Here is a 17,072-nt window from a genome sequence, read left to right on the forward strand (position 1 = left end):
GTTTTTTAAACAAAAATAGAGACAATCAGAGAAGAAAATTAAAGAAGTAAAAAGAGGAAAAAGAAAGCCTTTAAAGTAAAGAAATAAATTACAAGTTGGTTATCTTCTTCTTCTAATTAGATATTTAAGTAAGTTACTTTTTTATATATTTTTATAATTAGTCAATCAATTTTTTTATATATTTTTATATATAATGTTTATTTATTATTTGAAATTTGTTATATTGATGAAATAATTTGATCATGTATTCATGTTATTGATAGCATTTATATTTTTTTATCATGTTTGAATTTTTTGTGTTTTATATTTTTCTTTATTTTTTTTAGTTATTTCTTATTCAATTAATAACTTTAAGTTTGACAAAGATTAATTTTTATATAGAGATTATAAAATTAGTTAGAAGTTTTATCCAATTTCTTGCATAGCAGTATGATTACAGTATATGAATTGCATTTTTGCTCATATATTTCAAATATAGGGTGAGTTGATTTTTATTAATATGCATAATTATATTTTGAATATGTGTTCTTATTTTTTATAAATTACATAAACTAAATTATTTAATTTAATTAGTTATGGAGAATATCTTATTAAGAGAAAATCAATTTTTAAAGAATCATTTGGAATTAATACTGGCGTCATACAACATTGGACAAAGCAAGTTCATGTTGAATTAAATTTAGATGATCTTTCTTCAAATCCTGGGTTACAAAAAAAAAATTTTGGATAATAATGCTAATAATAAAGACAAGGTTCAAATAGCTTATTTGCAAAAAGGTCTATGTCAACCTTATGAATATAATTTTTCTCAAAGAAAAATTGGAAAAGCATTACATTATTTTATTCTACGTAGTTCAAAGATTATGCTAATTGGTTGGAATATAGTATAGAGACGCTTTTTATTTGTGTTGTTATTTTTATAGAACATATATGGGAAAGCAAGCAGGTGGTGATTGTTTTGTTTCAAATTATTCACAAATTGAAAAAAGAAAAAAAAATTTGATACTCATGTTAAAGGTCCTAATAGTGCTCATAACAAAATTTGAAAGTGTTGTCAAGATTTGCTAAATCAAAAGCAACATATTCAATTTGCTTTTGCAAAATAATTTGATCAAGCATAAAAAGATTATTGAGTTCACTTAACTACGACACTTGATTATATTTGCTTTCTTTTATGTTAAGATTTGACATTTTGTGGTAGCGACGAAACTGAGAATTCTTATAATTAAGGAAATTTTCTTAAATTTTTTAAAATTTTTTGCCAATCATAATGAAACCATTAATAGTGTCATCTTGGAGAATGCACCAAAAAATTCAAATGTGATAGCACATGATATTAAAAAAGATCTTGTTCGTGCTGCAGCAATTGAGACTATTAATACTATCATGGAAGATCTTGGAGATCGATTATTTTTTATTTTACTTGATGAATCTCATGATGTTTCAATCAAAGAACAAGTTGCCATTACTTTGCATTATGTGGATTTTAAAAGGCATGTTATTGAACTTTTTTGGGTGTAATACATGTTAGTGATACAACTACTTTATCACTTAAAATAGCTATTAAAGCATTATTCTCTAAGCATAATTTGAGTATGTTAAGAATTCATGGGCAAGGTTATGATGGAGCAAGCAACATGCAAGGTGAATTCAATGGATTAAAAACTTTAATCATGAAAGATAATGCATATGCTTATTATGTTCATTGTTTTGCTTATCAACTTCAATTGACACTTGTAACTACAGCATAGAATCATGTTCAAATTGCTTTACTTTTCAACATTGTGACAAATATGGTGAATATATCAGGGCTTCATGTAAATGAAGAGATGTTCTTTGAGAAAAATAACTTGATAAAAGTTATTGAGGCATTACGAATCGATGAACTTTCTACGATAAGAGGTTTAAACCAAGAAATAAATCTTCAATAAGCTAGGGATACATGATGGGGTTCACATTATGAGACTCTGATAAATTTGATCCTTATGTTTAGTTCCATCATTGATGTGCTTGAAATTGTTGTGAAAAATGTGAATAGCTTAGAGTAAAGAGGTGAAGCTTCTACCTTATTAGATTTGACTCAATCTTTTGACTTTGCTTTTAACTTGCATTTGATGAAAAATATCTTGGGGATTACAAATGAATTATCCTTGGCATTATAAAAGCGAGATTAAGATATTATGAATGTGATGGCATTAGTAAAAGTAGCAAAGCAATAACTATAAACGATGAAAAATGATAGATAGGAATTTTTGCATAAAGATTTTTCTTTATTTTGTAAGAAAAACAATATTAGTATCCCAAATATGAATGATATGTTTGTAACTCGTGAAAGACCTTGATGCAATGCTATAACAATGACAAATTTACATTACTATCAAGTTGAGTTGTTTTATACAATGATTGATATACAACTTTAACAGCTCAGCAATCATTTTATTGAGGTAAATATGAAGTTATTTCTTTGTGTGACTTATTTAAATCCTTTGATTCTTTTACAAATTTTGATAAAGGAAAGTTGATTTGTCTTGCTCAATTTTATCCAACAGAATGTTCTAATGTGGAGCTATTAGTTCTTGATAATCAACTTGAAACTTACATTATTAATTTAAAATCTCATGTACAAGTTTGAAAAGTATTAGTGACCTTTTCATGAAACTTGTTGAGACAAACAAATATTTTGTGTATCCATTAGTATACTTACTTGTGGAATTAGTTTTGATATTATCAATTTCTATTCCATCAGATGAAAGAGTTTTTTTTGCTATGAAGATTGTGAAGAACCGTTTGTGCAATCGAATGGGAAATTCTTGGATGACTAATTGTTTGCTTACATATATAAAAATATATATATTTTGTAATATTAACAAATAAAAAGATTTTACATTGCTTTCAAAATATAAAAAATCGTAAAAAATAATTGTAACATATTATTTTCATGTATACTAAAATAACTCTTTTTATATGTTTTAGTTAACTTTTTTTTTTTTTTTTTTGCTATGAAGATTGTGAAGAACCGTTTGTGCAGTCGAATGGAAAATTCTTGGATGATTAATTGTTTGCTTACATATATAAAAAAAAATATATTTTGTAATATTAACAAATAAAAAGATTTTACATTGCTTTCAAAATATAAAAAATCGTAAAAATCAATTGTAACATATTATTTTCATGTATACTAAAATAACTCTTTTTATATATTTTAGTTAACTTATTATATATATTTTTCCCCCTACCGATTATAAATTCTAGGTCTATCCCTGATTAGCAGCCCATCGAAAATCCCCGTGATTCGTCCCAACGTGATGAAATGACCTCGCCCGTTTGATCTTTTCCGGTTGGGTTGATCCTTGAAAAAGCTCAAGAGCCTCTCACAATCATCATCGCGGGCTTTGGCGTTGGTTCAAATGTGATTGAACCAAAGATATTTACCTACCGCAAGCCCACCATAAAAAGGTATGTAAAAGGGCGAACCTGAATCTGGTTCTAATGTTACCGCATCGCGAAGGGACGTTCAGGGGTTTAAATTAACACAATCAAGCAACAAATTTTTGTTAAATATAGGTGGAAGATCATAGACAAACTTTACCTTCTTGACATGGATCGTCAAGGGAGGGGGAAGAGATGTTAATGGAGGGATAAGAGTCTGACGATTGGAAACGTTTGCGATAGAAGGCAAAGGAGAAGCAGAGGGATGAAGAGAAAAGGAAGAGAAATACCTGAAGGAGAAAGAATATTGCGGTAACGATTAAGACGAACCATTTAGGGTTAACTGAAAGAGAAAAGGCTAAGGTTTCTGTGCGGTCATGAGTTTGGGGTCTTTTTTTGGTGCCTAGCAGCAAGTTTCAGTAAAAGGTATGCAATGTTCAATTGTTCATGCAAGATTTGCTTTTGTTTGAATGTTTGATAGAAAATGAAAGAAAGATTACATTCATATTCATGTTCATATAATAAAAGAGGTGTATCAAACGCATTCAATGATTAGCATCTTATCCAACAACATGCTAATGAAGGGTCCATTCATAAGTAAACATAGAAATCAATAGAAATTTTGAATTATTGAAAAAATTATAAACATGATAAATTTAAATACGGTACAAAATGATACAAATATATATATATATATATGATTTAAACTTTTAAGAAAAATTGCATATAGATTTGGTAAAAATAAAAAATATGTTTTGTATTTGATATATAACACAAATTTGATAAAATAATTTTTCATGTTTTGTATGTTTTTAATGCAATACAAATACGATACAAATATACGAATTATTAAATCTAAGAAATTGATGTTTACAAGATAAAAAATATAAAAAATTGACATAATATATATATATATGTATATTGTTGGTACTATAGACTTTTTAATTGTTCATACATGGATGAGGTTATAGCATGAGAAGATTTCCTTTCTGATTTAGATGGATCTCATTTAATAGAAATGAATCAGAACACAACAATAAATAGTAATTTTTAAACATAATCTACAATCGCCTTCATCTTGAAAAGATAATAATATCATTCAATTTCCACTTATACTATATCAAATATGGCTACATGACTTTCATTTATCTGAATTAGACATATAATTAAATGATTTGCTACATATAAAACTTATGTTGTTTTTATTTATTTTTAGGAAATTTTACTTGTACAAATAACTTTTTTTATAAATTTATTATATTTTTTTGTTTACTAAATTTAAATTTTTATTTTGGATTGAAATGCAACTCTCTTCATTCAATCAAATTATGCCAAAGGTTTTTATATTTTGTGAAAATTTGAAATTTAGTCATTATATTGTATTTCATAAATATTTAATTCTTGAACTATTTTGATTTGATAATTTTAGTCAAATTACTAATTCTGTCAATTTTTGCCATTAAAAATATTGATGTGTTTGTTGACTTGATAACACAGGGTATTAACTTAGTTAATGTGATGTTGATTTGTAGATACGATAATTTAGATAAATGAAATTAATTGTTGAATTATGTAAATTATCACTATATTCATCGAAATTTGAAATTTAGTCCCTATGGTATAATTTCATAAAAATATCATCATTTTACAAGTTGAAATAATAATGTTGATACAATTAATAATAAAAATTATTTTTTTTATTTTTAATAAAAAATCAAGTCTCGAATTTTTTAAAAATTTTTCATATTTCAAAAAAAATAATTTAATATTTTAATTAAAAAAATGTATTTATGATTTGTTTAAAATCAGATTTAATTTTTTTAAAAATAAAAACTTTTTAAAAATTTTCTAGGTTTTTCAAAATATTAAATGCACATTTTCAATATTTTAATTTTTTAAATAAAAATAATTTCTTTTTATTATTTTCTTAAATTTTAACGTTTTGTTTTATCAAAATATTTAATTTTTTGTTTTTAATTTTTTGGAATTTTCATAATATTTTCTATATTTGTTATATTTTTATCCTTTTTAGAAATTTTCTATATTTTTAATTGTTAAATAAATAAATAAATAATAAAGAAGAGGGGTTTTTTAACCTTTTTTTATTTTGATATATATTGAGGTGGAAGAGCAAAAAATTTGAGGTAATAGTTTTTTATTTCAGTTTATTCTTTACTTGAATAAAATTAAAAAAAATGTAAAAACTTTAAAATTTATAATCTCTTAAAAATAAAATATTATAAAAACTTTTTAAAAAGTATAAAAATTATAAATATGAAAATTTTATAAAAATTTTGAAAAATTAAAAATACTAAAATTAAATATTTTTTTAAATAAAAATTTAAATTTCGAAAAAATACAAAAATTTTCAAAAAATAAAATTAAAAATTTTAAGATATTAAAAAAATAAATTTAATATTTTTAAAAATCCAAAAAATTTATAAAATTTAATTTTATACTAGAATAATTAAATTTTAAATTTTGTGTAAATATAAAAACTAAATTTTAAATTTTATATGAATATATTTACATAATTTAATAATTGATTTCATCCATCTAAGTTATCGCGTAAACATATTAACATTACATCAATAAAGTTAATCCTACATCATCAAATCAACTATCATATCAACATTTTTAATGAAAAAAATAACAAAATAAATTATTAAATTAAAATAATATAAAAATTAAATTTATATGAGTTACAAATTAAATTCTAAATTTTCGTAGAATACAAAGAGCTCTGATATTATTTGAACCTCTCCATTCTCATCCAAGCCCACTCCATTGGCTTACATGTCGATTTTACTATATAGCCCATGGATAATCGAGTCTAGCTGAAGCCCAAGGGGTAGGAAGAGGTAGTTGTTTTCCTCCTAAAGACAATTCTATATAATTATTATTTATTAATCTTTTAATTCCATATACGATTTATAATCTATAACCTGTAACTGTTTACAAAAGTAATCCCCATCTCCTTCAACTCCAATTTGTTATCCACGTAAGCAATGTCATTAAAAAATGCTGTGAGGATAGGTTTGGGGATAACGTATGTTTGGTTTAATTTTCGCCATTTCACAAGCATTTCCATGATTGTTCCCATAAGTTTCTAGTGGGAGAGTATGCCAAATAGCGGGAAGGCGGATTGAGGGATTTACCGGTGAAAAAAAGACGGTGGTGAGACAACAGCAAAAGGAATGAGGCCAGCATGATGAGGGATCTGGCAGGGTCATCGGAGAAGAGAGCGGAGCAGAGGTCGCTAAAGATGGCGGTGCTCAGCCTGATGTAGCCTTTTCTGATGCCAAAGGCTGGGTCATGATTGCGGTGGAAGTTATGGATGCATGTTACTAACACCGCCGTGTTCATGCATGTTGTGCTATTGCCTCTCATACATAGGAACATGCTCATCTTTAAGTAGCAAAATTGAAAAACTCAAAATTTTTGTTGAAATTGTAGAGATTTTGAATAGTGAAAAAGACTCATTTTAATTAATTTGTTGTTTGTTTACACATTTCTGAAACTCGTTTTAAACCCTAACGGGTAACAAGAAAAAGCGTCTCCGTTACTGGAATGCAAAGGTAACGATGAAATTTTAGTTTTTCCAAAGAGCAAAGGGAATGGCGAATAGTAATCTCCCCTGAAGAGTCATCAAGGTTCCTCTTTCGATTTTCCATCGATCTTTCCCGATTTCTCCAATTTGTTTATTTCTCGAGAAACGTCAATAAAATCTTAAACTTTTACATTTTTTGTCATTTTCTACTTTCTTTTTGGGTTTCCAGAGTTTGGTTTGATAGTTGAATTGTTTGGATTTTGGGTTACATGTTAACATGGTTCCTTCAATTTCTTATCTAAAACTCAGTGAATTTTCAAGCATCCTTGAAGATGAAATTAGAAGCTACCATCTCAAGACTTAACTGCTGCTTACAATTCTTAAACATCATGTCCATAAGTAAATTCTTGAGAGCCTTGACATTAAGACATTTATTTGTGTTGTAAAATGTATGGTGTTATCTCGTTTGTATCAACCATTTGCTGTGGTATGATGAAGTGTGGAAGAAATCATAATGCATTTCCTTTTTAGTATGATACAGTGCAACAGGATGCTTGGACTTTTATTCTTTTTGCGTATGGGTTGTTAATATTTGAAATTTTGTTTAATTGATTGCTTGATTCCCGGATGGCAGTATTTAATAATGTCTTAAACACACTCAAGTACCTTATTGGTGTGTGTTCAATAAGAAATAGCATATAAATGGAAGCTAAACCTGATTTTAGTTATTTAATTTTATGCCATTATTGATGAATGTTGGTTCATTTTCTGTAATTAGGTTTTGTCCTTTTTGACTTCTCTACATGTTCCAGATATGTAGTTGGATGTGTACCTCTGTATTCTTCCTTTATTTTTTTGCACCAATGCTAGAATTTCAATGTATTTCTCTTTTCTTGAACTAGCAATCAAGCAGCAGCATTTTTAAATTTGATTAAACTTAATAAATCACTGACTGATGCTGAGACAACAATCACATTGAATCCTCAATGGGAAAAGGTAGATTATATATATATATATATATATATATTTTTTTTTTTTTTTTTTTTTTTTTTTTTTTCTGGAGGGTGGTGATGGGGCCGATGGTGATTGCCTTCAGATAGTCATCCAATTTTAATTGTTTAATTTGTGTGTTTTGGTATATTTCCAGGGATATTTTCGGAAAGGATGCAAATTAGAGGCCATGGAACAAGATAATGATGTAAGTTCCTAGGTCCCTCCAAACTTTGATGAAGAGATGATGCTATTTGTTTATGATGCTGATATTCTAAATATTAAATTATTATAGGCTTTAACGGCCTTCCAAATAGCTTTGCAATACAACCCACGAAGTGCAGAAGTATCAAGAAAAATTAAGAGGCTTTCCCAGCTTGCAAAAGATAAAAAAGAGAGTTCAAGAAGTGCAAAACTTGCAATCTAATATAGATATGAAAAAAAGCTTGGAAACACTAAAGTCTGAAATGGTGAGTTCATTGAGCATAGTGTTATGATTTCCATGTTATATATGCGTAAAATGAGTTTGTATTTTCTTTGTTATTGGATCTTAGACGTGTAGCAAAATTTTATCTGGTGCTTTGTTTTTATTGGATGGATAGTTGTAGGAAAAAAAGGACTTACTTGTTCCTTGGCATCATCAGGTGCATAACCTATCAAAAATTATTTATTTGGCTCATTGGGTTGCAGTTTTGAGAGGTTTGAATGGGGTTGGACTTGCAATTGTCATACCCGCTATTCAGTCCCATGTTGTTGATTCAACTGATGAAAGTAACCATGATGTCGCTTTTGGGTGGCTACAACTAACAGGAAACATTGGCTCATCCTAGGTGGGCTGTGTTGTTCACTGACTCCACCAAAAACTATCATGGGGATACCTGGCTGGAGATTTGCTTTCCATTTGGTTTGGATAATCAATGTCGTAGTTGGTATCTTGGTCCATCTTTTGCTAAGGATCTACAATTTTCTGATAGCAATGATAAGCCAAAAAACATGTTTCACGTATGTCCTTTTCAAATCAAGTGAGGGACATAATAAAACAAGAAAAGTCAGTTATGAGAATCCCAACTTTCCAAATTATTGTTGCTCAAAGTGTTGCAGGATCATTCCCTCGGTCAGCTTGGTCGTTTGCCCCAATGTGGCTTGAACTTATTGGCTTCTCCCATGAAACAACAGCATTTATCATGACCCTTTTTCTAGTTTCAAATTTACTTGGTGGTCTCTTTGTTGGAAGGATGGGAGATATTTTAGTGAAAGGCTTGCCCAATTCTGGGAGAATTATACTTTCACAGATAAGCATAGGTTCTGCAATCCCTATAGCAGCAGTTCTGATGTTGGCATTACCTGATGATCCCTTCACTGCATTTATGCATGGTTTGGTTTTTTCAATCATGGGATTGTGCATATCCTGGAATGCTCCAGCAACTAACAAGTACATCTTCTTGGTCCATCTTACTTTTCAATATTTCCAATAACTAATTTGGTGATAAATTTATCATGTTTGGGTTTGACTGTAAAGACAATGAAGTCCAAAAAAATTGCTTTTTTATCGTTCATCACAGCACAATAATGCAAGTGACACTACTAGATATGGTGTCAAAATTAAACTATTTCACCTTAAAGACTATGTTTAAAGTAACATGGATTTGGCATGGATATTCAGTCAAAGGATAGTGATCACTGTAAGAAGTAGGACAAGAAAAATTACAAGTGGACTACATATCATTTTCTCTGAAAATATAGGTTCTAAATTGTATGACTTAACGCAGCCTCATATAGAACTTAGTTTAGATTCCCCACTCACTTACAGATGATGAAGATATTCATTTGAATTCGTGTAGAAATCTTTCAGGGACAAAAGAGTATGTTGCCTACATTGAAAACCACATTCAAACTGTAGATGTTGAATTTAACAAGTTTAGTAGTTTCAGTGCTCTGGTAGTGATAGTAAAATGATGGACCTAGAAGATGAATGGCATTGAATTGTGGAACCTAGGGGCACTATTCATAGGAAGCAATTGATCAATAGTTTCTAGATGCTTATTTCACTGAAAATTAAAAACTGTGCAAAATTAGTATTTGGTTTGACAAACAAACAATACCATGTTCTTTGGCTTTGCTGGTGCTATATTCAGATATTTTTATGCACAATTGTGGTATTATTCTATAGGCCAAATTGATCTAATCCTTTACTTGCAGTGCTGCTACATGTTGAGCATTCATTGATGCAAGCATTAGCCAATTGTTTCGTATTTTCATTGAATGTTCTAATTATAATTGCAATAATATATCTGCTTTTGATGAGATTGTGTGGTATATGAATGGTGTATACGATCCAATATTTGCAGAGATTGTCCATAAGAAATCTCAAACAAGCATCTATGCCTTGGATCAATCTTTCGAGTCTATACTGGCATCTTTTGCTCCACCTATATTTGGGTTTTGGCTCAGCATGTTTACAGCTATAAACCAATATGCAGAGGATCATCAGACTCCATGGTGATTGAGATGAATAGAGAGAATGCTGCATCACTCACTAAGGCACTTTACACAGCAAGTGGGATTCCAATGGCAATTTGTTGCCTTATTTACTCATTCCTTTACTGCACATATCCAAGTGACCGGGAGAAAGCAAGAATGCAAGCATTGATAGAATTAGAAATGCAACAACAAGAGGAAACTAATTCTCCATCAAGTGGCAAACAATCCAAATTTCATTCTGAAAACTCAAAAGATTTGGATGGCAAGGAAAGAAGTGAAGTTTATATAGAGCTTGAAGAGGAGGGGAGCCTCAATTTCGATGATAATGATGAGAAGTCCCATCTGAATCATCACCAACTTTACTCTCCAACTTAGAAGGCAGATGAACACGTTAGGTGGAAGTTGAGCTTGGTTTGATAGTAATTTTGGTTTGCTTACTTTTTGGGTCTGCTTGCTTTTCTGGGTTTCTAGAGTTTGGTTTGGTAGTAATTTTGGTTTGCTTAACAGTCAGGAATCTTCACTCATTGATTTTAAGCTAAGGAGATTGACTGATTGTACAGATGCACAGGATGGAAATTTTTTAAGGAAACTTCTGTTGTTTCTTTAGTTCGTCTAGCTTTGATGGTGAAGGAAACTCGAACGACAAGCTCAAATTTTCATACTCCTTGCTATTAAGTTTTTGGTTGTAACAAGGATCTTAGCTCCTCCAAAGATTATCACAAGAGGCATAAGGCTTGTGAGGCTCACTCTAAGACTGTCAAAGTCATTGTTAATGGAATTGAACAGATATTCTGTCAGCAGTACAGTAGATTATTTTTTTTTCTTCTTTTTTACAGCTTTTGCCCTTCAATTTGATATGATTGTATGAAATTTTCACCCGTTTTGTTGATATCGTTTTTGGAAGTACTCGGTGATAAGATATAAAGGATATATTTTAACAAATGAAAGGAGCTTGAACATGTTCATAGAGATACTCAAAGTTTCAAAGGAGGCAATGAAACCAATTCAGAAAAGTGGCTTAGAATGCAAATGAATTGGTACAGGTGTTACCTTTACAATTGTCTTGTCTTTCAGTCTACATTTAGGTTTGTTGCCGGCAAACTTTTTTTTTTTTTTGTGAAGAGAAAAAATAAAGTGGTTTTATATTATTTTACTTATTTAATATTTTATTTTATTTTATTTTATTTTCATTCTAAATATTTTTATATATTTATAAATTAATTTAATCAAATATTAATAATAGATCTGGATTGAAGTCCGAGCATCCTTATAGATCCACGAACTTTTAATACATTTTGTGGAGAACCTAAGCATTTTGAGTGTCACTGACGGGTCAGTGTGTATTAGAGCAAATACTTCTCATTGCATTGTAGCCGGTAACTTAGAAAGATCGCATTCAACAGGTTTCAACATAAATTTCACCTAGACCCACCAGTTGAAACAATTTAAATTTAGTGGCAAATCACATGCAGAAGCAGTTCAAGGGTTTCTACCCTTGATTGTCGCCGACGACTTTGGAACAAAAAAAAATGATCTAAATAATTTAATTAAAAAAAAAAAAAACCTTCTGTTCCACAGTATATATAGTAACTTTTAACTTTGGAAGACTACAATTGGCAAACAAAAATTTAAAAATTAGGTGATAGCTCCATTGTCTAGGGGCGAGCAATAGATTGATTCGATGGTTTCATCGGTTGGATTTAAAAAAGTTAATAATTAATTTAATTAATTTTTATTTAATAAATAATTAAATTGATCAAATATTTTTAAATAATTAATCATAATTAAATTAATTAAAATTAATTTAATTTAATCTGTTCACTTAAATAACTTATTTTTTTATCATATTTTTATGATGAATAATTATTTAATAACAAATTTAATTCAATAAAATTTAAATTTAAATATCATTCAAATTAAATGATTAAAAATTTTAATAATTTAAATAATATTTTACAAAAAAATAAATAAAAATATTTATTTTAATTTTTTTACTTTTACTTATTAAAAAATTAATTAATTCGATTAATACGGTTATCAGTTTTAAAAATTAAAAATCGACTAAATTAATCAATTTAATTAATTTAAAAAATCAATTATAATCAAAACTGAGTAAACCAAATCTATTCAATAAATTTCACTCAAAATACGATCGATTTAAAAATTTAAACTGATTTTTACTTACTCCTACCATTGTCGGTATTCACGAGAATTTTTTTATATTTAAAATTGTTAAAATTTAAACTTTTAATTATTAAAATTAAAATTTAGTATTCTATTAATAAATTACATTGACGCTGACACTTGAGCTTATATGATTTGTTCATATGGATATTATTTATCTCCTTTGCTTTGAAAAAGAAATTTTCTAAGGTTTGTTGATGTATTCGTTAATCATCTGTTTGCATAGGGAAGAGGAAGACATTGTTATTCAGAGAAATAGAAATATAAAATGGCCATTCTCTGTTTCCCATCCATTGAGATTTGAGACCACTTTGTATTTTCCACTTTGTTTTGAAAGTTGAAACTGATCTTCGACTCCACGTCTCTGTTGTACTGTTATAAAATTATTTGTCTTTTTCTAGTTAGTATATTATTGATTATTACTTACCCTACCAAAAAAGAATTTCCATTGTTAGTTCGACAAGAATGATTCATCCATCAGAGGCATTGTAATTTAATGTTCTTCTCTTTTTTTTTTTGGTGAAAGTGATTAAATGTATTTTTTTAATTAAAAAAGCTCATGCAATTCTATTGTTTTCCCCTTGTCGACAGGCCTACAATACTTTTCTATAGAAAAGAAAAGCAGTGCAGGAGTGGCTTGACACAGAAAAAGAAAAGAGAATTGAGAAAAGTCACAAAAGATTGAGATTCCTTGTTGCTTTTATGCCATTTTTCCCTAAGAGGCCCGCCATTAAAGATGTTCAAAGGTTATTACAATTTTTATGTAAAAAGCCGTTACCTACCAAACACTCTCTCAAGTCTCAACAAGAACCGATAGCAAATGCGATTCAAGACAAGTATAATAATGTATATATTATACGAGCTCTTTTTAACTTTTTTTTTTCACCTCTAATATGACAATTCCAATCATAAGCCAATTTGGGGAAGACCGATACCTTCTTCCAACTTCAGCTATTTGGGTGTTCAGTGCTGCTGCTGCTGCTGCGGACAAATTGTGCCACCTGCTCATTGCCCGATGTCCAATCCACCATTTTTTATGCTGCTACTACTACTACTACTTCTTCAACAACGAAACCAAACTAGAAAACGAACAAGGGAATAAAAGAAATAGTATAAAAATTTTCAACTAGACTAGACTAGACTGGAAAACCTTCAGAAAAAAGAAAAATGATTTTTTTTTTTTTATTTTAAGAAAGAAGAAAATTATAACAATTAAGATTGTGAAGCAGATATATCTTAACAAATTCATCGTAATCTTTCAAAGAAACCAATCCTAAATATCATAATTATACGTGCATGACCCTTCTGTAATTTCAGGAAGCAGGATTCAGTTTTCCCAAACCTCCTTGACCCTGTACCAAAAGAAAAAATAAAAATAATACTATTACATATGATTCCCACAAATCTAATTTGTCCTACCATGCTTAATATGTTTGTCCCACTCCTCCCATCCTTATTAGCCCGATCCTCTTCAATCTTCCAGCCAGCCAAAGATTGCAGGACCACCCCAAACATGGTGGTCCTTTCCCATTATCTCAAGATTCTCAGCCTTCTGGTAAAAGCCTAAAAGGGCAGCAGCAGCAGCAAGCACCATCCACTTCAACTCTAAAACCTCCCCAACTGCTGCTACAGTAATAATTCTGAAACTCTCATATGTATTTCCCCAACAAAAAATTTACATCTGTAATCGCCGTCGCCGCTCATAGAATAAACATCCACAAAAGAAAAAATATACTAGGAGTATATTATTATTATTATTATTATTATTATTGTCATTATTATTATTATTATTATACAAAAACACAAATACAACACTGTAAGACGAAAGAATAGATATGCCCCTATTCCAATCTTTAAAAATGAAAAAATTAAATATTCTGTATAATCCTATTTTCTCCACATTTTGTTTGAACCCTCACCTTCCACATTTTCATTTCCACTTGTATCCAGGCTGCTCTTGCTCCTTAATTCTCTTTAACACTCCATCAATTGCAACATCAAATGCATCTTTTATACTCTCCAAACCCTTTTGAGGTTTTGCATAAACTAACTTAGGAATATATTCAATCACTTTCTCCCTCATTTTCTTCACCTCTTCTCTACTGTAACTCTCAAGCACGCTTTTAATGGATGTTCCGTTTTTCACCTCGTTGCGGTGGATAAAAACAGAGTAACTCTCAGGATCACTTGGTAAAAACCATTGGTACTGAAGATAAGCCGTTCGATGCCAGAAAAAAACCGGGATCGAACCGGCCACCATGCAGTCAAATATTGACCTGCGGGTGAAACTATCGCCTCTCGGCTGCAAGCAAAAATCGGAATCCAAAAACGTTTCAAGGATCGCGGAAGTGCCGTTGGAGCAGCGGGTACCCGCACAGTCCACAGGCCGGCATAACCCGGACGCGTTCTTGCAATGGCTCAACAGCAAGCCCCTGAAATCGTTCTTGATGGTGCCACGTGGCGAACCAGCGAAGCAGAAGAGGGTTTTGCGGTTGCGGTTACGGACGAAGTCTTGCCATTGCAAGACGTCGGAGTCCGATCTGGGGTGGAATCCGGTGGGGTAAGGCACACCGACGTCAAAATAGTCCCAGGGGTTTCGTTCAATCAAAAGACGCGTGATGTTTCTCATACCTGGCATGTAGATACATCTAGAGCCCCAGTCTTCGTTTTCGGACCGCCGGAAATCCCATGTGATGCGCCCCATCGTCATGAAATGATCCCAGCCGTCGGAACGGCTCCAATGCGGTTGATCCTTCACCCACTTCAATATCATCTCGCAGTAACTATCACGATCTTTTGAACCATAATTAAACCACAAGTATTTTCCAACGGCGAGTCCCGCGTAAAATGGAACGTAAAACGCTGTCGCGGAATCGGGTTCCATCGCACGGCACTTGTGGTTTAAAATACGGTTGTGGTAAATAATTTCCATGGCGAACTGGTCGGTCCAGTACCATGCTGGGATCAAATCCTTCGGGACGACGCCGGATAACGCCGTGGCTTCTCTCCCGAATCCGTCGTTGGATAAAGCTTCGCAACGTGAATGCCATGGGTCCAACTCATCGCAATTATCTAATAACTCTTGGTTGAAAACAGCCGGTAAGTTGTAGACAAATATACGACCGGAGGAACACTGGTCGGATGGCGAAACAGTGGACGAAATCGAAATGTCGGTGGATTTTAGGTGGTGGGAGTAAGAGGGATTGGTTGATGAAAAGTTAGTCGATTTTTGGAGTAGTTTCTGATCGGCGGATAAAGGGGAAGGGAAGTGGGTTCGGCGATGGGAGAGAGGGAGGCCGCGAACCATGAGGAGGATGATTATCTGGAGTGAGATGATGAAAAGGAGCAGCCATAAGCGATTAAGGCTGGGTAAAATGAAATAAGGTTGCAAATGGAGAGAGTTAGAGGATGTTTTGCGTTCGACTGAATTCAGTTCGAGGGTTTTGGCTTTATTAGGGGAGGATATAGGGGCGCTGGAGTTAGGAAAAGAAGGGGATTTTGGGGTCGAGATTGGAAGCATCAAGATCTCTTTGGGAGCAGCTTTTTTTTGGAAGTTTTGGCCGAAGTAAGTGACAGGCAAAGATGGTGAGAGGATAGTACCTAGGAGCGAGGACTGCGGTTTTGGGGTTCTGACGCTGTGTGGCTCATGGAGCATTTAAAGTGGCAAAGTTGTGCTGATTTTTTGCAAGTTTTTTTTTGTTTTTTTTTTTCCTTTTATGAGCGTCGAGCCTTCGAGACTTTGGAGTAAGTTGTATTTGTATACGGGAGTTTGAATGGGTAGAAATTGGCTGCGGAGAGTAAAAAGGGCTTGTGGTTACTGGCTTCCAGGGCAACCGACAGGGTGTGTAGCGTCCGCTGATTCCCACCTTGCCGTAGATTAACTGAAAAGAGTTTCTCTCGAAGAATTTCAAATCAGGGTACTGCACCAAGAATAATTTGATTTTGCGCCACACCAGGAAATATTGATTGAAAATGAAATAAAATATCTAGCCGAAAAAAAAAAATAAAAAAAATATATATATATATATAATATGATATAAAATTTATTAAGATGGAAATCAAAAGTACTCATTCATCCTTACTTCAACTTCAATTTTTAACAAATTTCATCTTAACAAAAAGAGAGAATTTGAGGAGACACATCGTCAGCAATACCTTGCCATCAAGATAAACTGAAAGGAAGCTAAATTCAATTTGTTAAGATCAAATTTGATTATGGATAAAATTATCAACCTGCTAGATGTCGTCCAAAGCTAATCAATTTAAAACAAACATTTTATTGACAATTGAAAAGGAATAGTGAAAAAGTTAAAACAAAGTTGTTAAAATCATATTTAAATTTTAAATGGTCAAATTCCATTTTAAAAGACTATGTCAAGTTTACTTTTTAATTAAAAATGTCAAGAGTCAAATATTTATTAATTTTGAAATATTCATA

General features: G+C 31.1%; 2 pseudogenes across 2 annotated transcripts; one reads left to right on the top strand and one right to left on the bottom strand.

The window, feature by feature from the left end:
- Nucleotides 1–6,364: 6,364 nt before the first annotated feature.
- LOC111281451 (uncharacterized) lies at nucleotides 6,365–11,250 on the top strand (annotated as a pseudogene). The gene is made up of 5 exons (XR_016329191.1): nucleotides 6,365–7,975; nucleotides 8,127–8,177; nucleotides 8,265–8,439; nucleotides 8,614–9,400; nucleotides 10,303–11,250. The product of XR_016329191.1 is annotated as an uncharacterized LOC111281451 (transcript).
- Nucleotides 11,251–14,366: 3,116 nt separating this feature from the next.
- On the bottom strand, nucleotides 14,367–16,426 carry LOC111288400 (xyloglucan galactosyltransferase XLT2 pseudogene; annotated as a pseudogene). Its single transcript, XR_016329192.1, has one exon. The product of XR_016329192.1 is annotated as a xyloglucan galactosyltransferase XLT2 pseudogene (transcript).
- Nucleotides 16,427–17,072: the final 646 nt, after the last annotated feature.

Source organism: Durio zibethinus, chromosome 17 (assembly GCF_047325235.1).
Source record: "Durio zibethinus cultivar Kanyao isolate XHJ-2024 chromosome 17, ASM4732523v1, whole genome shotgun sequence".
Lineage (NCBI taxonomy): Eukaryota > Viridiplantae > Streptophyta > Magnoliopsida > Malvales > Malvaceae > Durio > Durio zibethinus.